The 26313-nt window shown below is 36.1% G+C and overlaps 1 long non-coding RNA gene across 1 annotated transcript in view; it reads left to right on the forward strand.

Annotated features, from left to right (window-relative positions):
* The first annotated feature begins 4201 nt into the window (after positions 1 to 4201).
* Positions 4202 to 26313, forward strand: part of LOC128080739 (uncharacterized) — a 32224-nt gene continuing 10112 nt past the window's right edge. The window contains exon 1 of the long non-coding RNA XR_008206865.1: positions 4202 to 4288. This is a non-coding gene — a long non-coding RNA (uncharacterized LOC128080739). The remainder of the gene's footprint in view (positions 4289 to 26313) is intronic.

A 26313-nucleotide genomic window follows, 5' to 3' on the forward strand; every position in this document is an offset into this window, starting at 1 on the left:
TGTTGAACCTAATGAAAAATCTCCTATTGATTTTAGCATGCTTGGATTTTATAGAGAGCCTTTATGCCAAAGGAAGACGCTGATCATTGTTTAGATACGGTAAAACAATATCTTTCATTTTTCCTATTAGCGTGTGGGTGGTTCTAACGTAAGCTTAAAGATGTTTTATTTTTAGTTTTTGCATTTTTCCCATTTACATGATGATGCTATTTTCTTCGACTGCCTTTATAAAGTACTTAGCATGAAATATACCACATAAATAAAGCCATTGTTAACTGTCGTGCTTTTACAAAAAGTATTTCTTTCTACTTAAAGATAAAGGATAGAAACGAATGTGAAGGTAGAAAAATGTATTTTATGACACTAAATTCTTAGCACCATCAATCACAGTAGTTTCATTGTTTTTCATAAGTGAAAAGCTTTGCTTTGTCTTTAAGGTAATTAAGTGTTAAATCATGGAGTGCAAGTTCACGTAAGACATTCCAATAAATGTGCACTATTCTTTCCATATCCTGTAATACATTTCAGATATTCTTACAAGAGCTGTGCAGATGAGTGGGGTTGCATTTTGGGACTCCTACATCTGGGAACACTGCGGGAAAACATAATTATGGGTAAATGGAGCGCTTTTGAGCTACCAAAGATATTCTTAGAAAGATGAAGAATAAAGAGAGAGCCTATATTTAGTTCATTCAAATGAATTCTATGAAGTAAAATGATGCTTTGCAATTATTCTTTTAAAATGTCTTTGAAAATGCCCTTGATTCTGAATTCTGATTTTATTTAAAATTTCAATGTCCAACAAGGCTCTTGATGTCTTTACACTGCCATATATAAAAAATAATTCCATTTTACATTTTTCAAGCTTAGATTATAGAAAGCATTCATAGTAAACAGTAACAATCACTTGAAACAAGACTTTCAAAAGAATTCAAGCTTTCTAGAAAGACCTTTTAAAATTAATGAAGTTTGTGCGTTGGTCTTCAGTTTGTTTTGTATGAGACTCCTAGAATGTTTAGTGCTGGTATAAAGGCAGCTATGTTACATTTAGCTCCTAATTGTTAAGTGTTTTCCTGATGACTTCAAAGCTGTAGGTTGTCCATCTTGAATGGACATTTGCAGCTCTCGAAAGACTACTAGCAAAATGAAGTTATTATCATCTTTTTATTACAAAACTTTAGGTTTTCAATAATTTACAAAAATAAATGAATAATATATTTATGGCACATGTTAGCAATACCCCCAATAGTTTACAATTCCATTATAAATATTTTATAATATTTTTGTGATAGGCATTATAGACGCTAGTACATTGTCTATTAATTATAGATACAGTGAGAATCAATAGTGATGCACAGCTATTTGTTATTCTAGTGCTTTGGGAAAAATGTTATCATAATGGCTAAAAGTTGTACATGTACTTGTAGAGGAGGAGTTTATCCTCTTGGCTAAAGGCTGATGATATGATTTTTTTTTTTTCATTTTCCATTTATAAGAATGTAAATAATCCTTTAGGGCAAACACTATTATTAATGGTTGTACCTATTATTTTACATACATGCCTTTAGTTCTTTAAAGCACATTCAATATATGTAAGTGTTTATCTAATTATGTATTATGTAAACACATACTTGTAGGTAATGTGTAAATGAGTATTAAATTATTTTAAAATAATGCCTATTTATGTGGAATACGGTTTTCTAGCACTTTCTGCATAGCACCTTTTCTGGAGGAAAGATGTCCTAAATAGGTGGTGCTATGAGGTCAGCTCTCCTCTGCTGGCAGCATTAGTGCCTGTCACAGCGGTGCCTGTATTAGCACACAGGCTGTCTGGAGACCCTGAGAGCCTAGACTGCAAGCCTTACACTTTTACTAGGGTGCTCTGAATGAGGCTGCCAGTAACTCTTGTACCCTGCAGATAAAATCTTGTTGTGGTTTTAGGATGACAGTATCATTTGGCAAGTGCTCAGATCTCATCAAGGCCAAATGTATTCCTATGCTACCACAAATGTGAAAATCTAGTTTTCCATGTATTTTTCAATCACTCAAGCTTGAAGTCAAACAACTGCTGCCTTCTCAAATGTTTACTATCCATGAACTTGTAGTTGAAGTAGTATTTACAGAGAGGATAACAAACTGTCTGGTTTAAATAAATTTGACTATGATTTATTAACTGTTTAAAACATTCTTGAGGGAAAAGTACCTTTTTTGCAACTGATACGCAGCATTATGCAAAATATTCGTGTGACATTTGACAATGAAAGTTTTTCTATAAGCTTTTTTGTCTTCCTTTTTTATCAATTACACTCTATATTAGCTCAAAAAATCACATTTGTATCACTGACCTTTTTAATTCAATGCCTTCTGGTTTGTATTTTTTTTTTTCCTACAGTAAATGTGGCAGTGCAGTTATTGAAGTCAGCAGTTTCAGGGGAAATGCTGGTGAACTCATTAAGAGCACTGCCAGGTGCTGCCAACCCTGGGTGTCAGCCCACTGGATAGCAAGATATAAATAACTCTTTGTGGAAAAATTGCAGGCTAACAAATTACTTACCTTGGGCAAAGCTAAGCCAGTGTGCTGCAATTTGCTTTGCTGCTTAATTTTCTGCTAGTCCAAATGAGGGGAGACTCTGCCCCTTCCTAGAAGGTGTGAATCAGATTAGTGGCTGCCTCTTTACCAAAAGATTCTTCCAGAGGTATGTGTGCAAAATAGGCTATGCACCTGTTTCTTATTAATTTTCCCTCTCTGTAGCCAGGCTAGTTACAAGTGGGATTCTGTGACTACAGAATTCTTAAATTCTCTAAACTTTTAATATTGTTTCCTGTTGATTTTAGTATTCACCTACTTGAGAAAGTAGTAAGAATAGCAATGGCAAAGCGTTTACATGTAGCTCCACAGAGTCGGAAGGAGAGGGAGAAGAATTTTTTTCTGATCTCTTTTACTCCTGAATCTGTATTTTGGAGCTCAAAAGTGTAGGTACTACTGGTGATTCAAGGGACTAGAATTTAAATAAAGTAAATAACATTATAAATTTTACCAAAACATCTTGAAAACTACACCTTTGAGTTTGAATGTTATTTTACGTAGTAAATATTTTTTTATTTACTGTGAGCCTTCTGTTTTTTTGTTTGAAGAATGGGATTTATTCTGTATGTTTGTATTTTTGTCCTAGAAGTCCTAGTCTACCTTGGCTGGCACATCCCTGCTGTAGATGCAGTGTGATAACACTGATTTTTCAGGGAGAGGAATATGTTTTAATTGTACTGAATGCTAGTCAAGTGTGAGCATTCTCAGCTGTGACCTCATAACACACAGAACAGTGAATGGCAGTCAGTAGTTTTGAACTTTGTGAATAGGTGAAAGAAGCTATTTTTCAAATAGCCGATGATTCAGCTGGGTTATGAAACATCTGGCATCTACACTTAAGCTATTCACACAAATTGGAGAACTATCTCATCTCCATCCTGCCTGAGAAATGTGTCTCCTTTAACAGAAAACATTCATGTGTGCTTAGGGGACTGTGGTCACACTTGATTAAAGGTCATGACAAATTGTTTGTCCTTAATTTGTTTCTGAAGTCCCATGATATTTAGTTTCTCTTCCAAACTGAGTAAAAGAGTTATAGATCTTCTTTAGAGTCTTTGCAAATGGCTTTGAGATGCAATATGCTCAGATAAGAAATCTGTAAATGGGATAAGTCTGATATAGATGCTGGTATAGAGACTGGGTCAGGGTAATCTCAGAAGGAACCCTGATCCCCACACTAATAGGGCTGCAATCAGCAATATGGAGCTATTAGCTAGCCAAGGAGTAGAAAGGGGGGCAAAATATATGAGGTGTTGACAGTTTTAATTCAGTAAGAAATTTATATTAAAAAATGTATATTGAAAGTATGTATAAATGGAGTCTGACTTACCAGATGTTACTCTCAGCAGTACTCTTAAGAATGTGTCCTACGCTTTCCACTGGTTGAAATTAATAAGTATTCTTATCATTCTGTGTACTTGCTTATCAGCAGATTTCATGTAGATCTTATCTATTAGTCATAGTGTTTGACTAAATTATCATTCCTTGTGCTTATTTTAGAAGTCTGGTCTTGGAAGATGCTCAACCACATATCTTCCTAGTTTTAAGTGATTCTTGTTTGAGTGACACTGTCAACTGTTTTGCACTTAACTGTCATCTTGTTTCCCTTTTCTCTTTTCCATTTACTTTTTCTTTTCTGCTTTTTCTTTTTTTTTTTTTTTTTTTTTTTTTTTTTTTTTTTTTTTTTTTTTTTTTTTGTTTGTTTGTTTAATTAAAGGTTATAAGTCATTTGGAATATAGAGGACATGTAAAAAATAAAATCCAGGAGATTGGCAGTTATATTACCAATAAACAAGAGAAAATATTCCAAAAATAGAGTTTAGAGACGGGATAAGTTCCCTGCATGAAGGCTCTAAGCCCAAACCAGTGGTCAGTGTCTATTAATAGTTAGCATTTAACATTTTCTATGGCTTGGGATGGGAAAACAATGCTGTACCACACTTCAAATTAGTTTATTTATTTTCAGAACTCTTAACATTAAAAATATGGTAATTCCTCTCTGTGTGTTTGGAATTCCACTAAGCAAGTCTAGCAATTTGTGATCATTAATAGGCAAACCTGTTAATTCACTGTGTCAGTATCAGCAGAGGTGTTTCTTCATTTGTATTTGTTTGCATTATTTTGTGCCCCAAGTGTAAAAATGTGAATTTTATATCACAGCAAAAAAGCAGCTCCCCCAATATATATTTTTAATGTGTTTATGTTTCACTTAATCATACACAAAAGAGCACACAACAAATGTATGATAAAAGGGAAAATGGACTATCCTCAATAAATAAAAAGAGACACTGAATGGTTTCTTACTGTCCACTGCATACTGTCCGTTCCTTTTAAAGGGATACCATTCAATTTAAATCCTGATAGTTATTGTAGTTCCTCATGGAACAGGCTGATTTAACATCCAAACTTAAGGGTTAGCATGTGGTCTATTGATCAGAATTCTAAATGTACAGATCATGCCCTTTGGAATGCATTGCCAGATATTTTATTTGTAGTCTATCTGAACCAAGAGGTTCAGGGATATGAAAACTATGAGAACCCTCCTTTCACATTTATCAGAAGAGGCACACTCTCTTTGGCCTGCCTCTTCTGACATATATACTTGTAGAACTCCTCTTTGTTTTTAACACCCCTCTCCAGGTTCAGTTCCATCTGTGCCTGGGCTTTCCTAATCCCAACTCTACAAGTCCAGACAGCATCCCTGTATTCTTCCCAGGTGACATATCTATGTTTTCATCGGCTGTACATGCTCTCTTTTCACTCAGTTTGACCAGCAGGTCATTGTCAAGCTATGCTAGTTTCCTGCTTCCTCTGCCTGTTTTCCTGTACTGGGGAACAGAAGGCTCGTGTGTTTTAAGGGCATCCTTAACGTGCTGCCAGCTCTGTTCTGTTCCTTTGTCCCAAAAAATAGTTTCCCACAGGATATCATCCAGTGATTCCTTAAATGGCCTGAATTTCACTCTCCTGAAGTTTAGAGTCCTGATGTCAATCTTTGTGTGGCCAATGTTAATAGAGATCAGAAATTCAGCCAGAGAATGGTTGCTGCAGCCTAGGCTGCCTCCAGTCTTAATATTTTACTAATAATTTCCTCTGTATTGGTGAGCACCAGATCCAGTAATGTTTCAACCTCTGGTTGGTCAGTCCAATATCTGAACCAGAAAGTTATCAGCTCGCCATGTTGGGGGTTGTTAAAATCCCCCATCAGGATGAGCGCTTGTGAGTGCAACACCTCTCACAGCTGAAGTAAGAAGGCTTTGTCAATAGTTTCCCCTTGATCAGTTGGCCTGTTGTAGACCCCGGCTACCATCTGACTTCTATTGGTCCCATCCCTAATCTTAATCCACAGGCTCTCTATCTGTTCCTGACTGTTTCTCAGAGGGAACTCCTCTCAGTCTGTCTACTTTTTAACATAGAGGACAACTCCTCCACCTCCTACTCTGCCTATCCATTCTAAAATGCTTATAGCCCTCAGTGATGGTATTCCAGTGATCGTATCCAGCAAATCATCCTACTATGTTTCTGTAATAGCAACAAGATCAGATTTCCAGAGGTGGCGTCAGTTTCTAACTCTCCTTACTTGCTGTATGTATTGATGTAGAGGTACGTCAGCTGGGCTTTCAGACACATTACCTTCCTAGAGGAGCACTCCTACACACCACATAGTGGCACAACTTAAGTCAGGAAGTTAGGAAATGCTCAAGACAGATGTGTTTGAATACTTATACCTGAGAAGCATTAAGAAGAATTCTGTCATTGCCCTCGTGCACAAGCAGCTGCCTGCATCCCTTGAAAAAACAAGATAAATCTCATTGCTCTGTTTTGAGAAAAAGCCATTGAAGAGAAGCAATAGTGGTTTTCAGTTTTTACTATATCTCATAGAATCATGTCATAGAATGGCCTGGGTTGAAAAGGACCATAATAATCATCTAGTTTCAAACCCCTGCCATGGGTAAGGTTGCCAACCACCAGACCAGGCTGCCCAGAGCTACATCCAGCCTGGCCTTGAATGTATCCAGGGATGGGGCATCCACAACTTCCTTGGGCAACTTGTTCCAGTGCGCCACCATCCTCTGTGTGAAAACCTTCCTATCTCATTGATTCCAGCATGCATCTTGGATGTAAGAAACCCACACTTAGTTTTTTATTAATCTTAATGTTACAACTTGCATCTTTCATATTTGCAGGCATAGTTTCTCTGAAACTTTTGCTCCAAATAGCCAAGATGTAGAATGATGAAATAGTTTCCAGAGCAGTTAATTAGTCAATTATTTAAATGCTTGTATGGTCACTTTAACAAGTTTATCAGTCATTTTCATTCTTCAGATTAATGGTATTGGTCTTGATGATGCAACAAAAATCATTACCTGCTGACTTACGATGTATGATGGGCTCTTTTCATCACCCCTGCCAGGTTACCATGTTCCCTAGGTGTGGGAAATAACAATTCTGTTACATCAGAACTGTGCTGTGGTGGGAGGCCTTATCACATACACTTGTAGCTTTGACTATTGCACTAACAGTTTAAAAAATGTTTTGGCCACACCTACATTGATTTTTTAAGTTCTAATAACAAAAGAGAAAAATGTTTCTTTCATGTGTAACTTATTTAAAACTGAAGTTGTCATACAGTATTTAATTAGATTCATTATTGTGAGCAAAAAGTATGTAAGATTGAAGTTCACAAATTAGCAGCTCAGCTTTGGCTGTCATCACTTGGTGTTATTGAAGGTGGTATTACGAACTCTCCTCAGTAACGCCTCCATCTCTGTGTATTTGTAGCCTGAGCTTAGCAACGTAACTTGCAAGCAAATAAAAGACTTGAAATAGGGCTTGTTTGTAGATCTGTGTCAGGTGTTGTACTGCAATGAAGAAAGTTGGTGGTATGTTGATAGTTTAAAATCTGTGTTGTTTTTTTTTTAAATTTCACACTATTTAATGAAAAGAAACTTCTCTGTGTACTTGATTTTCATTTCCATCCTTTTCTTTCTAATGTATCCATTCCTTTCTGTTTTGCTAGACAGCAAAGAGAGCTAAAATTGGGGATAATGCAGCAAAGATTTTTCTATCTTGAAAGTATATTCTAACAGATAGGATTAGGATGTTGTGTGGGATGAGCTCGCCTATTTCTGAGAAGCCCTTGAGATATTTTGGCTCAAAGAACTATCGTATACTGGGTTTGATATTTAGCTTGTGGTTTTAGAAATAGATGAGTTTAATATCTGCTTTTAATGAGCTACTGTCCTTTCCATCTTTCTTTAAATATATATGGCTTAATAAACATGAATTTTCTAAGTCTACTTAAGTTTTAAGGCTAGAAAGTATGCACATGTTTTACTGTAGGTGAAGAGCCAGGAACCTCTCCTTTCTTTTCTAACTGGCTACAAACATCTCAGGGGAAGTACAGTGAAGTTTACCAAACCTGCAGATGTGCTCTCCCATGTCTTGTGCTGTTCCTAGAGCTGGGAGCACTCCCTGTGCTGCTGAAGGGCAGACTGGCTCCATACCTTCTCTTACCCGAGGCAGCAGAAATGCATGTAGTCTCTTGTGTAAAATTCAAAGCTGCTTTTGTCCAAATTTTGGTACAAATACCATTGTTCATAGTAATTGCTTAAAGAAATACAAAATACCTGAGCATTCTATGTATCAGTCATATTTAAACCAAGTAACCTTCCTAATTCTTTGGGCTGCTGTCTGTAGACACTACATGATGCAGATTGTGATAAGGTAATACCTCATGCTGCTGTTAAATATAAAGTCTGGGAATATCTCTGCTGCCAGAAAAATGTCAATATCTTGATGTGACATTCACAGTGCAGAGTCCTGTTTGAATTATTAAGCAGCTATCTGCACTGTCAATGACGCTGTTTAAAATACTTGATAATGATAAGAACTTCAAACACTTAAACAAAGAATGAAGTGATGTACATACAAATTGTTCCGGGAGTTGCCGTTTGTGGCTAGAAAATGGAACACATTTTGAAATCAATCTCAGAACAGCAGCATTAGAAGGATACCATTGTTTTAAGAAAAGTTTACTTTTCAATCAGGTCTTATGAAGCAATAATTAGAAAGTGCTGCAAGTGCAGTCTGTGCATTTTTATGCTATTTATTTGTCTTGGCCACTGATGTTTTAGCACTGTCACCCTGAGTATGCAATTGAGTATGAGTTTTTGTTTTTCTGCAAATAGTGCTTATTTTGAATTATACAATGCAATTTTTCATATAGAGGAAAATCTGTGCATTTTGTTTCTCCATATTGATTTTTATTTAGACTTTCTTCAACACATGTAACAATTTATAATGCAATCAGACATTTTTTACCCTAATTTGAGACAGTAAAAAAAAAAGCAAACAACAAACTAGTCAATAACAAAAAGCAAGGTGGTCTGGAACACAGAATGCACATGATGTTTTTTACAATTCAGTTACAAAAAAAATTACGTAAATGTCAAAAACAGAAGAATAGACTCTGACTCCGGACTGTAAAAAGAGAATAACTTTGCTATTACACAGTTCTGAAATTAGATGAATTTAATAACAAGCTTTAAAAAGCTTCACAAATCTGCAGATCTGAGAAGAACTCTGATCCTCCCACTTCAAATGATGGGCCTGGAGCACTCAATATGAAGGCAAAGCTTGCTGGCTGCTGGCAGTAGAAATCCTTCCCAAGCCGCAGCCAGGCAGCAAAGGTCACTTTATGCATGTGGTTGTTGTGCATGAGTTTAGTACCATTGAAAGGAAGAGCAAAACACGGTTATGAAAAAGTGGTGACCAGTACAGGGCACAGTGATATGCACGGAATTGGTTGCCAAGCAGTTACCTGCTTTCATGATTTTTTCTGGTTTGTACAATGAGAATATTTGAAGGAGTAATATACTGCCTGAGAACTACAGGAAAATGTGTTTGACAAAGGTAGAATATCAGATCATGTTTATGTGAAATCTCTTCAGATGCAGACATCACCCTAAAATAACTTTCTTAGTTATTTGACTGCAAACTTGTTTTTCAGCCCCAAACTGTTGTTGATATAGGATTCCCTTATAGGAGAGTGCAACTGTAGATAATAATCTATCAGACTGTGTAAGTGTTATAGCTGGATGTCCCTGCTAAAATGAAGATTGGTAACAATGGTAACACTTACCCTCTTGTAATTAGACTACCTTTAAAACTGTTGTACAAGTATTTGTATCATCAGGTGCAAATATAAAACTTGCACTTGTATTGCGAGAGAAAAAGTAATTAGCACTTCTAGTTAAATTCTTACATCTATGTTTGTAGGTAGCTGTTTGCACCAATATGCACTCAGCAACTCTGCTGTGTTTTAGGCAAAAATAATCATGAATAGATAAAAATCCCCACAGCTTTCTTTATAGAAGTTACTTCTGGCTGGCTGTGTAAAAGCAACAATTGGGTGATCACATCTCATGAGAATATATTTCACAGCTGTATTTTCTTCCTTCTTTTAACTATGTTCAGAAAAAAAACAATAGCAGGTTAGCATTTCAGATTGTGTTTACTGGTTGTTTTTTAATTTACCGCAAAATTTATCTGCATGTATTTACCAGGAAATACAATACTTTGAAATGGCCAGAAGAAAATAGGAATTGGTCAAGCATAGAGATGAAAAAAATTACGAAAGTTCAGGACAAAATGCATGTCTATCAGGAGGATGGATGGATCAATTTGCAAATATGAAACTTTAATGATTGCCCAAATTTTATCTGCATTTGAAATTTTCAAGTCATGCAGTCTGGGTGAAAAAAAGCAACACAGAATTATCATTATCTCTGAAAGCCAAGCAATGGCAATTACTGCAAATGTCAGGAAGATAAATGATTTAAATATGTTTACATAATTTGTGTATATGTTGGAACTTGAAAAGTCTACTGGCGTCGTTGGTCTACTAATGCTGTGTTGCAAATAGTAATCTTGATTCTGAGTGAGTCCAGAAGAGTCCAGAAGCTTGATAACACTGCAGGATTTCACCTGCTCAGGGGTGTGCAGTGGCTGGAACAGCTTGGGGCACAGCCCAGTGTGATGCCAGCACCTGGCTCCTGCAGGACTACACAGCTCCAGGAGCTGGGCAAGTGGCTTGCCAAGCTTTTTCACAGGAAGGCTGTGGAGAAAAGGGAGAACTCTGGTCTTCTGCATGTTCTCGGACAGTCGGTGCTGTTAATGACACAGTTTCATTGTACCTTTTTTGTCACAATTTAAAATCTGAGGATAAAATTAATGTGGACTGAACTAGGCGACCAAACAGGAGATGCCTAAACTATGCATATAATTTGCTAGAGAAAGGGGTTTCCATGAATGCTTCTTAGACTTGAATACTAAGCCTGCAGCTTTGTATCTGTGACATTAATATTCCTTGCCTGAAAACCTTTCCAGGATTCAGGAGGTGGAGGTGGTCAAGTCACTTTTTCCTACATAAAATTGTATTCCACCTTTCGTGATGCTGAGTGCAGAATTCAAATGTTACAAGTGTCTCTTGCAGAGAGCAAAGTGCTAGCTGGGCTTGGCATCTTCATGATTAGGGTGAAAGTAGGAGTCCTAGCTTTCATTTTTGTTTATCTATTTTGCATTAAAGAGAAACTGAATAAAATGAGTCAGTAAGTACAGAGAACAAGGGTCAAAATCTCTCTTGGGATTGAACTCACACTAGGCAGGCTGCAGTCATATTTCTTTCTCCTTCCTACTGCTATTTCAACAACATTTGATCTTTTAAAGTTTACACAGTTTTAATGGAAAATACAAGCAACTGCGTTCATATGTTCATAGAGCAGCTGAAGCCAACAAGGACCTCCAGAGGTGTAGGTGCTCAGAGTAACTCAAATTACATTGGGTTTCCCAGGGCTACATCCTCTTCAGTACTGAACACTTTCAGGGAGACTCCACAACCTCTCTGTGCAATCTCTAAATCTCTCATGTTGAAACTTTGTTTTCTTCCTCGTATCCATCTGGAATTTTCCTTGCTCCTATTTGACTGTTGCTTCTCATTCTATCTCTGTGTATAGAGAAAAAGAAAAAAAGAAAAAAAAAAAAAAAAGAAAAAAAAGTGACAATATGTTCAAAAAAGCTTTAAAAAATTCTCAAAATGTGTAACTTTAAAAGTAAAGTTGTAACTGAGAAAAGCAGTGTTAAATGCATGTGCCTTTGCATGTTATTTTAATAGCAGTTGGAAAGACGAAGAGGTAGATTCCAGACGTAACCAGCCATATATTTCTGTTCACTGTTAGTGGCAAAAGAAACATGGAGAAAATCCTGTGACTTCATTGAAATGCAGTTCTTACACAGCATTAACATGATCTTCTATAACTTGTCTCAGCAGCATCCCACCTCCAAGAAAGAGCTTGGTTTGGTTGGAATTCTCTTCTTACAGAGATGATTTTTGGGTACAATTCTCCAAGCCAAGAGGTGTGGAATGAAAACAGGGCAATTAACACCTTGCAAAGCTGTCAGGCTTTCTGAATTCTCAGTAAAAAAGAATGAATGAACTGGATAGGGTGATAATTCAAAACTCACTTTCCACTCACTTTCTAACACTTGATAATCCAATGATGCCAAACAAGATTAAAGTAATGTGGATACTTTGTTCAAAAGCCACAGGTTTGGTAGGCTAGAAAAATTCCTTTTAACAATTAGAATAAGAATGTGCACATTTGCAAAAAACATTTTAAAGCAATAATTATTGTGATGGTTTTTTAGGTTTAAAATTGCTTATGAAGTACATTTCCTAATTACTTTTAAGTATTTAAAATTATGCATACAAGGAAATTAGCTTTTTCAAGAGGAAAAACTCCTAAGCAACCAATTTCTTACTCTAATGTATCCAACAAAAATGCTATTAAATTTAATTGACTTTTTTAAAAAAAAAAAAAAAAAAAAAAAAAAAAATGACCTGAAAATTCAAGCAGGGATTACTGACACAATGCTTTTAGGAAAGAAAATTGAAATATCCATCCGGTAACAACCTTAATTAGAGTATAAGACTTCTGCTTCCTTTGGTCTGTAGGTAGGTAATCCTTCTGCTCAGGCAAAGTAAGATTAGGGAGCCCATGCTCCAAGTTCCTCAGTCCTACACTGTGCCCAAACCCTGTCAGGGAGGTGATGCCCCAGCCATTCCAATGGACGGGGAGCACAGACTTCAGCCACTATAGAAAACCAGAGGTCTGAGAACAGTGGAGCCATGAAAAAGAAAAACTTAGGAATATTTGCTATTGTTGACAGTAGTTTTACATGAATATAAATCATTATTTCTCTCCGTAAGATACAGAGATACATAACTTACTGGAATCCCTTATATCATCTCAACGTGGAAAAAAAAATATGTTAAGAACTGCTTTCAACAGTGTGCCATGTGTACAAGCAGAATGAGTGTATGTGCAGGTTACGTAAGAAAATACAGCAGATATCACTGATTCTTTCAAGTCTGAGAAATAAAAAGGAGTATGAATGAATACAAACACTAAGAATAGCTATTTGATGTATCAACTGTATTAACTTCTAAAACATCTGAATAGAATGTGCTCAGGTTTACAGAGAACCTTCCCATAATCACTTGTGAGCTAAGCGTACAGGTTGGGAAACAGCCAACATGACAGGCAGGTACTTTTACTGGGAAAGATAGTAAGTGCAACACGTACATGTTTGGGGTGAGAATTCCTTGAGTGCTTGGCAAAAATTGGTCAATCTGACAGATATTTTAAGGAAAAAAGTTAAATTTGTAATTAACTTTGTTTTCTGTGAGTCACTTTAGAGCTAGACTTGTGACATGTTATGTATTGATTGGTACATCTGAGTTGAAAAGCTACTGAATTTGTATTGCTTTCTCAGTAACTCTGTTTCTCATGAAAACATTTTATTTTTTCTATTTTGTCAACTGGAATTAAGAAGACAGATGTGTCAGGTTAGGAGATTCATTCCTCCAGTACCTGGGAAGCTATTAACTGACATGGCACATACAATAACAGAAGCCTTGCCTGAGAACTTACTCAAGAGAGGTTCTACTCAGAGAGTTTGTGGTGTCTCCTTTGGAGATATTCAAGTCTCACCTGGATTCTTTCTTTTGTGACCAACTGTAGAGAGCCTGCTTTGGAAAGAGGTGGACTAGATGGTCTCTGGAGAGCCCTTCCAATTTCTACAGTACTGTGATTCTGTGAAAGGAAGCCAGTCAGGATGTTACCCTGGGCATCTCCTGAGACAGCAGCTGCTTGTGTGTTCAGCCTTAAACTAACAAAACAAGGAAAAAAAGGTCCTTACTGTCCTTTAATTGCCATCTAAATTAACTTGATTAGCTTCTCATCTGTGCTGCACGCAGTTATGTCAACTCAGCTAGTCTGTGATACACCATTAAACCAGTGAATTAGGAAGGTGCCTAAGCCCATAGAGTAATATAGGCAAGCATAAGAAAAGTTCAAATCAATCTGAGATAAGTGTAATTGCAAAATAACTTAAAAGTTTTGAATTCTTAGCATACAAAGGCTAAGTTAGCATTTAGATGTCTCAAGAACTTGGGAGTAGGTTATTAAAATTCATCCTGTAGATCACTTGGTAGTCTTTAGTAAGCCCTGTGACTTGCATTTAATTCTGTTGTTCTTAAAAACAAAAACAAACAAGCAGTTTTATAGGGAAGAGGAAAGAGAAATGTTTAATATTAATGCAAAAGTCTTTATAGCCTATTTAATATTCCTACATGTGTTGTGGAAGAGATCCTTTCTGATTGGTCAGACAAAAAACCCACAAAAGGTAAACTTAAATTAGTAAGGGCAGTGTACATGAGAAACCATTTGAAAATTCCATTTTATCAAAATAAATTCAGAATGTTTACAAAGAAAAAGACAAAGTCCTGGTATTACTCAGTAGCATGTTTCTATCTGGCAACTGACGTTTAGACTTTTGTGACAGCGCTACAATTTGTTCCGATCCTTGAGGATTAATTCAGCATTTGAGAATATATATACAAAACTTAAGAAGTTGTTGTTGCCAGACTGGTGTATGTGCATTGCCAAAGCAAGCTTAAAGTATTGTTTCTGTTATTTTTTGCCTTTCGGGACAATATTTTTATCAGTGTATTATACCGCAAATGAACACAGTCTTACTCCGTAGGATATAAATTCTATCAACTTACATATCCAAAGATACATATTTAGTATATATACTATATTTAGTAATGTTTATTGTACATATATATTCAGATATTTTTTCATTGAGTCCTAAGAAGCTCATTGTGTCAAACAATGTCAATTGGAAAAGGAAAAAAAACACCTTGAAATAACTTTTTCTGGCTTTCAAATATCACAAAATTAAGTATATAATACAAAGCATCATTTAGATGGGGGTTTTTTGTTGTTGTTGTTGTTAGTTTTTGTTATTGTTTAAATATGGAAGAACTGATGGCTGGATAATGTTGCATTTTTTATTCTTACATGAGATAGGGAAGAATGAATGGAATCTGGAAGTTATCTGACTGGCTGACTGTAAATGTCCAAGGCTAAATCACTCACATTTAATCTGAAAACAGCATTGAAGTCCTGTTCCATTTTTATTATTTTTTCTTTACTTGGTCAACAACTTTTAAACTGAGAAAGAAAATATTATTTTCTCAGTATTATGTTTTCTGCTTTTCATATTATTTTGTCTAAAATATAATGCCTATGCTTCAGATCTTAATTTTCACTGTTGTTGACAATTGTCCTCATCACTTTCTGACCTGTACAATCTGATTCTTGAAATAGAGAGACTATAACTGCAAGTGTTTATTTAAATTAGAGAACATTTATTTGTTGGATTGACTGTACTGGATCTCCCTCTGTTATTCTCCACACTATTTTGCATACATTTTACTTGCTTCCCTGATCTGCAGGGAAGCTGTCTTTAGGACAAGCTATCTTCAGGATCTGCATCTTGAGTTAAGATAATCATTGAACTGTTTGTAGTATTTCCAGTTCGTTTAAAACAACAGAAATGGTTTGGGAAGTTTATTTTCATTTCTCTTCGAAATTAATTAATTTTAAGGATGTTCTGCTACTAACCTTTAGCACTTCTTCGAGTCTTTGAAGTTGTTTGTGATAAACTTCTCTTGAATAATTAAAACAAGCTGTTAAAAGAAACAAACACTTAAGAGATACAGAACAATTTGTCTAAATTGTCCAATTTTGTCTTCTGATCATTTTATTTATGACCAGTTGAAATCTATTTACCTTAAAATACATACATTTAGTACTCTTTTTTTTTTTTCCCAGTAGCCGTATAATTCTATAACGATATCCTCAGTCTTTTGCATATACATTTTGATTAGATAAACTGCTGTTCCCTAATACTGTAGTATGTCTTCAGGATTTATGTTTGGTAATTTTTGCTGAGTTTCCATATTTAAGCCTTCTTCCAATTCTTTATATATGTGCTCTGTGTTTTTCTTTTGCTTAAAATTAAACTCATCTTCCCATTAAAAAGGAGAGAGGAAAAACCAGTTACCAACTGCTGTGATGGGGCATGGGAAATGGATGAATATTTGCAAACCTATCATATTAACTGGATGGCTCTTCTAAATGTATTGGCAGACTTTTGCAATAGCAAAATAGCAATTTTATACAGAACATATACTCGTATATAGCCTTATTAAAAACAGCTAAATGTTATTCTGCTTTTTGTTTCTCAGAAAAAAGAAAAATATATATGTATATTAATACAGAAGGTAGTCTCTGAAATACAAACTCATATTATGTTTCTTCAGTTCTATTTGAATCAGTAAGATCTTATTTGACAGTTCTGCAAAGAACGAAGTTCTATTTAAATTTACAAACAGAGATCTCTTTTTTAGATAGAAACTTCTGTTTTGTTGGATGAAACATTGGATATAGCCATAGACTTTTTTTTTACTGGAACCTAAAATTCATGCTATGACTGGAGTCTAATCATTGTGTACAACGGATCAAAGGTATTTTCGGCATCCTTGATGTATATTTCTTTTTGAATTACACAATTTCAGTGCATTTATTTGCGTTTTCAGTCACGTTATGAGATGTATGCAACTCAGGGATAATTAGCAATAAAGAAACATTAAGTACCAGAAATATATCTTCTCAATGGTTCCTAGTTTTTCTGTTGGTGGTGTTTCTTTGTTGTTTTTGTTGTTGTTGTTTGTTTGCTTTTTAGCTTGGAGGGTTAATTTTATGGCTTTGGAGCAATCATTATTTATCATCTCTCGGTTTATGGGAAAGAATTAGAGTTATTAGCTATTAAATTATCCATGAAAATTTGACACCACACTAGACCAAACAAACCCTGGGGCTTGCTGATTTTCCCAGTATGAAACATCTGTGACTTCTGCTAGAGAGAACTTAACATTGTCTAATTAGATTTCTAAGATTTATAACTCTCAAATACTCTATTATTAGAAACCTGAAAATTGGAGTAAAAGTTGAAACTTGCATTTACTGAAGATTATTTAAAACCTTTTTAACAGCACTGTGTGTCGCCGAATACTACTAGCGTGTAATTGGAGAGGATTACCAGATAATGTATTATGGTCTATAACAACAGGAGTGCAAAAAAAAAATGTGCTTTCTTCTACTAAGTTGCTGTTTTCCACTTCCATAATTAAAAATGCTTTATTGAAAATAATGCAGTAATTATATGTTCATTTTTAGATTCTAGTTTAAGGATAGTTTATATTTTCTCATTCAGTCTGCTGAAGCAAAAAATCAAATTTGCTTATTTTCTTTTCTGGAATATTATCATTCATGGAGAGGGAGTGACAATGCTCATTCATCAGAATATAAGAAATGGTTTTGTATCGGCTCTGATCTTGTCTAGCACATACTGAGTTGCGCGCTGCTCTGTCTTTCTGCGGAGTCAACACAGTTCTTTAAAATGGTAATTTAGCTATTGGATTGCATCTTCCATCTTTGGATTCTGATAAAATATTTAAGAAATTTTAATCTATTAGCATAGAAATAGCATTATAGCATAGTCACTATTAATATCATTTAAAAAATAGGGAAATACTATCGAATTGGAAAGTAGTCAGTAGTTAGGAAGGTTCAGAACTGGAATTGCTCCTCCACTTTTAACTTGTACTTCCTCCATTTGGATTACAGCAGTCTTTAGTGACAGGATCCTCTTCTTATTAAGTACACAAAATGAATAGTGTTTAGCTAATAAACGACTTTTCAATATTTTCTCTTCCACTCATTGTTCATTGCATCGTCCTGTATATTATTTACCCTAGTCTATTCAGTTCCTGCTCTTAAGAAGAAGTGATTAATTTCCTCACAAGAGTTTTTCAGTGGTGCACATCTCTATATTATTTGACTTTTTCCACAAATACTAATTAATCTTCATTACACCCTTGTAGGCGAGGAGTGGAATTAGCTCTAGTTTGCAGAAAGGAAACCCATTTACTAGGAGGATAAGGTTACAAATCTCTGTAATATGGCTATACTTACTACTTAGTTTCTTTCTGTCTTCAGTATCACATAATGCTTTATTCATAGACAATTCCTATTAATTTCAATCTCATTTGTGAGAAAGAAACACTTCTGCTAATGGGAACACATTGCTCCAAATCAGGTAATCAAAAAAAAAAAAAAAAAAAGACAATGCAGTATTAATTAGGAGAAATTTTCTTTCCTCGGTTACTGAAATCTCTGGAAGAAAAATGACTTCCTAGGATAGAATTCAGCATTGATAGCCAGAAAACCTTTCTGCAAGACTTTCTTTAGCTTGTTACTTAATTTCTGTTTCTAAATCAAGTCAGACAGGGAACAACCTCCTTCACAGCTGTACTTTGGTTCTGGGGGAGATGTCTTGGAGGAGTTGTTTGACGCCTTGTTACAAAATAGACATTGAGGCCCCTAGAATGGGTTCAAAGGAGGACAATAAAGCTGATGAGGAATCTTATTAGGAGCAGCTGAGGGAGCTGGGATTATTTATTGTGGAAAAGAGGAGGATCAGAGGGGACCTTACCACTTTCCACAACAAGCTGAAGGGAGGTTGTGATGAGGTGGGAGTCTACCTCTTCTCCCATGTAACTAATGACAGGACTAGAGGGAATGGCCTCAAGTTGTGCCAGAGAAGATTCAGATTGGGTGTTAGGAAATACTTCTTCTTCGAAAGAGTGTTCAGGTACTGGAACAGACTGCCCTGAGAAGGGGTGGTCACCATCCCAGGAGGTGTTCAAGAAACATTTAGATGTTGAACTGAGAGATGTGATTCAATGGATAATAGTGGTGATAGGTCGATGATTAGAATGGGTGGTCTTCTCCAAACTTGACTAAATGTTTCAAAAATTTTTTTTTTTTTTTTAAAGAAAGTTGTTCTGTGACTTTGCCAGTACCATATACTGAGTCTCTCATGCTGATTCAGTGCTAGAGATGGTCTTAATCACACCTCATTTTAAAATATAACCCTTGTGCTTTAAAGAACTAATTTTCTTTTAACCAGATGAGGTTTAACAAAAGCAAGTGTAGAGTCTTGCATCTGGGGAGGAAAAATTGCATGCACCAGTACAGGTTGGGGGATGACTTGCTGGAGAGGATCTGTGCAGAGAGAGACCTGGGTGTTCTGGTGGACAGCAGGTTGGCCATGAGCCAGCAGTGTGCCCTCGTGGCCAGAAAGGCCAATGGCATTTTCGAATGCATTAAAAAGAGCTGGCCAGCAGGTCAAGGGAGGTGATCCTCCCCCTCTACTCTGCCCTGGTAAGGCCTCATCTGGAGTACTGCGTCCAGTTTTGGGCTTCCCAGTACAAAAAAGACAAGGATCTCTTGGAAAGAGTCCAGCAGAGGGCCACAAAGATGGTGAAGGGCCTGGAGCATCTCCCCTATGAAGAAAGGCTAAGTGAACTGAGTCTGTTTAGCATTGAGAAAGGAATACTCAGAGGGGACCTGATCCAGGTCTATAAATATCTAAGATGTGGGGGGCAGAGTGGTGAGACCAGACTCTTTTTAACAGTGTGTGGAGACTGAACAAGGGGAAATGCCAGAAATTGCAGCATAGGAAGTTGCGCACAAATGTGTGCAAGAACTTCTTTACAGTGAGGTGACGGAGCACTGGAACAGGCTGCCCAGGAAGGTTGTGGAGTCTCCTTCTTTGGAGATGTTCAAGACCTGCCTGGACACCTACTTGTGTGACCTGGTGTAGGGAACCTGCTTTGGCAGGGGGGTTGGGCTTGATGATCTCTGGCGGTCCCATCCAATCCCTACAATTCTGTGATTCTTTCACTTAGAAAATGCTTTTGCCCAAGTACACTTTCCAAATAGATAATGCACTATTTCGACCTTGTGTATTGTAGATATTGTTTTTAAAAAAAAACCAAAAAAAACAAAAAAAACCACTTTCTTTGAATTCAGCTGTGTACAGGCTAAATCCAAGGGTAAATCCAATGTAACAGAGGCCTTTGAAGTTTGAATCATGTTTCCAGTGCATGGGCATCTTTCCTGGTTATATAGAATTTCTGAGTCCATAACACTGAGACCTTTGTATTCAGTTCAGAATTCAGTTTCCAGGAGCTTTTGTAAGAATGCAGGTAGGAGGGAGCGTGCATGTATGAGGTCTTTCACCTTAGAATCTCCCAGTTGCTAGCAGCTTTCAGTTTGTGACCTATGCCAGTTCTGCTGCAGTTCAAGTCTGCACTAATGCACTCAGCTTGGGAAACAAACTGGAAGAGTTGGAAGCCACTGTATTACTTGGAAACCATGAAATAGTTGCTGTCAGTAACCTGGTATGATGATTTCCAGTCAGAGTGTGGCTGTTGACAGCTACAAGGTATTCAGAAGGGACATAAAAGGAAGGGTGGGATGCTATTCAGAAGTACCTAGACAGGCTTGAGTAGTGGGCCTGCATGAACCTCATGAGGTTCCACAGATCCAGCTGCAGGGTCTTGAACCTGGGTTGCAGTAACTCCCATTATCAGTACAAACTGGGAAAGTTGAAAGGATTTTGCCCTGCTGAAAAGGACCTGGGGGTATTAGTGGATGGCAGCTGGACATGAGCCAGCAATGTACCCTCACAGCCCAGAAAGCCAATCATATGCTGGGCTGCATCAACAGAAGCATGACCAGCAGGATGAGGGAGATGATCCTGCCCCTCTGCTCTGCGCTGTGAGACACCATCAGGAATGCGGCATTCAGGTAGGGATTGCTTAGTACGGGAGAGATGTGCACCTGTTGGAACATGTGCAGAGGAGTGCTACATGGTCTAAGAAATGGAATACTTCCCCTACAAGGGTAGGTAAGAGAGCTGAGGCTGTTGTGTCTGGAGAAGAGAAGGCTCTGGGGAGACCTGAGAACAGCATTTCAGTATCTGGAGGGAGACTATAAGAAGGAAGTGGACAGATTGTTTAGCAGTGTCTGTTGTGATGGGATAAGGGGAAATGATTTCAAACTAAGATGGGAGCTTTAGATTGGATATAAGAAAAAAATATTTTTGATGATAGGGGTGGTGAAGCACTGGAAGAAGTTGTCCGGAGAGGTGATGGATACCCCATCCCTGGAGACATCCAAGGTCAGGCTGGAGAAGCTAATCTAGCTGTAGGTGTCCTTGTTCAGTGCAGGGAGGTTGATACAAACAAACATAATCATCACAAGAGAATACTGAATTTTTAAATTTGGCTTTATGATTATGTTTTAAGAAAGTATTTCAGCAAGAATATAACTTGCATTTGTTAATCAAAAACTGTTGTCGAACAGCTATTGCATTGTGCATTATGGCAAAATAATCTAGACCGTATTTAAAATTAATTAGTGTAACTCATTTTCCTTGATCCCTGCATCCTTTGAGGACCTGTTAGTTAAACTATTTTTTAAAAATTGCAAATCAAACTTATTTTTAAGAATAAAATAATGTTCTATTTGATTGGAACTGCTAAATTATTAGCATCTTGATGCTGCCACCTTCAGGCACATATGAGAGCGACAGGAAAAAAATAGGTGCTTGCTTCTAACTAAAGCTGATTTTGGCTTTGGCTGATATGGCTATGCCATATATTTATGAGTCATGAATCAGGAGCCAGAATGTATACCTTGAATGTTTTTCTTGTTTGTTTTTGGTTGGTTTTTTTTTTTCCATAAATTTGTCTACTTGATTTCAAAATCATGTAAACTTACAGCCTTTACCTTTCCAATTTCTTGTTCTGTAGTCATTTCTGTCATTTGCATTGTCCTTTTTGCTCATTTCTTTCCATAATGCTGAAGTGTGTCACTTTGGAAGTGAACAATTATATAAATAACAATTTATATGAAGATGCAATGTTTTGTGTTTCCTTCTTTATTTCTTATGTTATAGTTCTTGAGATTTTAGTTCTTCTTACTCACTACTAAGAAGCATACCAAAACAATCTATAAAAGTCTCAAGATCTAATTCTGGAGTAATAATAGTCAGTTGATAGCCCATGTTGACTTTTTCTTCCTTATGTTCCATTGCAATTCTATGGATTTAATTGAATATGTCATTTTACTGTTTCAATTATTGAGTGTTTTAAGTCACTGAACAGATGTCTCTTGTCCTTACTATCCTGCATGACTTAAAATAATCACAGGCTTGTCCCCTTTCTAGTAACTTCCTGGATCATTACAACCCGAGTATCTTGAACAGCATATGAACATCCTGACTCTTGTGCAATTCCATTAGTAATCTTCTCTGTGATAACCATAATCTCTACTGCCAAACTTTCATCAAATTACTAGTCTATATAATGGATTTCTTCTGTGTGATAATAGCCTGATTTCTTTAACAGTCTGTAGTTAATGGACCTCATCATACATTGCATGGAAAACAGATTAGCTGGGTCTTATGGCCGTGTGCTTACTTGTTCCTTCAAGCAATTCAAGCGGATCTGCGAGGCATGACATGTTTCAAAAGCCAGGTTCTCTCCACACTACTTATCTAGATGCCCACTAATCCTGTAAAATAATTTGTACTAGCTTGTTTGGTGCAGATATGAATGTGATGGTCTGTAGTTCCTCAGATCTTACTTGAAGCTCTTTTAAAAATTCTCACCAGTTTAATTATTTACAGTCTCTTGTGTGGAGACAGTGTTAAATGGTAATTAGCGCACCATAATTAAGATATTTTCTGCCGTAGGTTCTTCTAAAATTCTTGGACAAAAAAGTCTGATTCTAATGATTTGTTACTACTGCTATGATTTGTAACTACTGTTACTACTATTCCATGACCTCGTCTATTGGCATATTTTTTTGTTTTTCTACCTTTTCTATATATCTATAAAAAGAGCTGCAGAGTGGGTAGCTCTTCAGACTACTGGTGACCATAGATACAAAACACTCATTTCACTGTTTTTGCTTTTTTTATTCTTCAGCACTTAGTTAAACTTACAGGCACTGCAGTGAGCTTCCTGCTTCTGATGTGTTTTGAAAAGCATTTATTAGCAGATGTTTTTTATACTTTCCCTCCAAACTTTTTAATGACCTGTTTTATTTGCATTTCTGGACTTTGTGTGCTTGAGATTACGGTCATTCCTGTTTACCTTATTTAGACACAGCTTTACTTTCTCTTCTCATTTCTGATTGTTTTTTTTCTTCTATCTTTAACCATCCCAAATTCTTTTTGAGACTTCCTCATTTCTTTCTGAATCTGTACATCTTTTCTAAGTCTTGAGAATTTTATTCCTATACAGTTTTTACATCATCTTTAAAGATTTATCTTTTGACTGGCCCTTTTTCCTCCTTTTTAATAAATTCTCAACTTTTATTATAGTATGTCTTTGGGAAAGGAAGGATCAAAATAATAATAATAATTATTATTATTGTGCTTCTTTTTGCTTCTGCAAGAATATTTTCAATGTATGTGCACTGTGATTACCGATAAAGAACATCTAGTCAACAGCAGCATACTATTTTGTCTTCCCTGTATAATCTGTATGCTAGAATTAATGTGCCATTGATTGTCGTCTTTCCCTCCAGCTTCTGATCTGATTATTATGTCAATAGTCTTATTTAACAATAGGCATTCTCATTCCATCATTTTATATCTCACACTTCATGATTATCATTGTTTCACTATCAGTGCATTCTGACAGTTCTCTGTTATTTTTAGCTTGAGTATTTCCAGTTGGGTAGATGAGGGGAGTGCAATGAATGTTGTGTACCTTCAGTTCAGTTCAGCAATGCTTTTGACATTGTCTCCTGTAACATCTTCATAGGTCATTTCAGAAGGTGTGGGATAGGGGAGTGGACAGTGAGGTGGATTGGGAACTGTCTGCCTGCCAGAGATCTGAGTGTTGTCATCAGTGATGCAGAGTTCAGTTTAAGGCCTGTAGCTAGCGGCGTTCCCCAGGGATTGGTCCTAGATCCAGTCTTGTTCAACATCTTCATCAGTGACCTAGATGAAGATGCAAGAGCACTGGAACAAGCTGCCTAGAGAGGCTGTGGAATCTCCTCTGAAGGTATTCAAAACACACCTGAACGCTTTCTTGTGTAATCTATTGTATGGAACCTATTTTAGCAGAGGGGTGGAATTAGATGATCTCCAGAGGTCTCTTCCAACCTTTACAATTCCTTTACAAAACCTTTACAACCTTTACAAAAAAAATGTGTTTCTGTGATTGAGCATGACAACTCTAACTTTCTTAATTTCAGTCTATACTTCAAATACTGATATAATGATAGCGGTTGGTAAGTAAGTCATAAAAGCTGCTGATAATCTGATTATAACATACACCTTGACGTTGTTTTACAGCATCACTTCCTTGTCTGTCACACAATTGATTTTTTGGACTGTGCTGTGGTAGATGTGGTATTGCCTTTCATCTTTTAGAATAGGGAATTTTGTTTGGGAATTATCCTTAAAAAAATAAAATAAAATACAAAAAATTGAACTACTCTAGGGTTCAGTAGTGTTAACTAACAAATACAACTGATTTCTTTCTCTTTTGAGTTTAGTATTGTTTCAGTAGTATGACTATATGATAACAAGTGGCATGACTGTTTATAAACAGATGTCACTGATTCCTTAATTGAGATGAATTAAGTACGTAAAGACTCCCCCTCCTTCTTGACACGTCGTAATATTGTTGTATGGGCTTTGTCTTTCTTTCTCTCCTTTGGTCTTGTGATTTCATGCTGTACGTATAGTCCCTATGGAGAGAATTGATAAATTAGTTGTTAACATAAAGTCATTTGTGAAGTTGAATGTGGTTAGATATAGGTCTTCTCAACATGTAGGAAGAATTTAATTAAAATGAAATTAAAGTCTAAATTAAATTCCAGTAATAAATGGAAGTTATCCAATATAATAAGCTATTCTCATAAGAAATTAGCACTGTCCAGTAAACTGATTTCAGGTCTTGAGGGTGAGATTTCTGGAAAATAATTATATGAATGTAAAGTAAAGGAAACTAAGCTTAGGAGTTTTTAGATATCTTTCTGGAGTGTAAAATGCCATGATACGTGTGCTGCTAATCAGAAATAAGGATTTCTTGTTCTGCATTTTTTATTTGACATTGCTTAAATTCATTATTTCTTTAAACCAACTTATATTAAAGTCGTAGCTATAGAAAAAAAAATGCTGCCCATATTATTACATGTTTCTCATAAATGTTCCATTGTTTTTTTTTCCCCATTCTTGATTTTATTTGGAGCTAGCTGTAATTACATGCTAGTTCTGTTTGAAAGTAAAGATCTATTCACACATTTTATCCTTCAAAAATTAGTGGAAATGTAGTTAGAAAAGTACATTTTGCATTTAGTTTTATTATAGGTTATCATCAGCATGCTTTACTTCAAAGTCAAATTTTGTAGGAGTTAGGATGTCAAACTTAGATTTGTTTCCTTGTATATATTAGAGTTTAAATAGCAGCTTTCTCTAGTTTGCTTTCTGGATGAATGAAAGAACTGGACAGGAAGATGGAGTCTCATGTCAGGCACATTTTAAGCCATACTTCTTTTGGTATGTAAAACATATTATAATTACATTTTACATTTTCACTGTGGAAATTCTACATAGACCATAGCAGCAGATCCTATTCCAAACAACACAAAGGTTTAAGAAGATCAGGTAAATTGCTTCAACTTTTGCCCTAGATTTTTGTTTTGCCAGAAAAAGACAAAATACTTAGAATATTACTTAAAATAAGTCTTTTTCTGAGTTACTCCTAGTATGAACTCAAATGCAATATTGTACTCTCATCATGTGCTTCATGGCATTGTATGTTACAGTTAAAGACCTAGTTTTTAATGTTAATTACATGGGAATCTTCATTTTCTGCAGATAATTATCCTCATATTTGCAAGGATTTGCAAGGAAAATCCTCTTATTTGCCTGCTTCATTTAAAAAAAAAAAATCAAACAAAGTGCATAGTAAACAGAAATTTATCTGACTGTTTACTTCATCAGTAGTGCATCTCCTTCCTTCAGTAAATCTTTTTCTTTATGATAAAACAAGAATTGTGAAGCTTCAGGCTATTTCTGTTCATCAAATAGAACATGGTATCTACTCAGTATGGAATATTTGCCAGAGATAACTCCTAAGAACTGGTTTAAAGCCAAGCCATTAAGCTGCCAGGTTAACTGATCTCTTTAAAGGAAGTAGTCTGATGGCTTCTTTTCAGCTTTTAAACAAAAAACTTATTTGAGTACATTTCTCAGCACCTTCAAATCTTGCTGGTTTCACAACAGTTGATGATTCTGGTGTCTGCAGTGCTTTTTGTTGGTAATTATGTATTTAAACGTGTTCTTGATTAACGTGGATTTTACAGTTCTAAGATACTTCT

The sequence above is a fragment of the Tympanuchus pallidicinctus genome, unplaced genomic scaffold, assembly GCF_026119805.1.
Source record: "Tympanuchus pallidicinctus isolate F22 unplaced genomic scaffold, pur_lepc_1.0 scaffold2, whole genome shotgun sequence".
Taxonomy (NCBI): domain Eukaryota; kingdom Metazoa; phylum Chordata; class Aves; order Galliformes; family Phasianidae; genus Tympanuchus; species Tympanuchus pallidicinctus.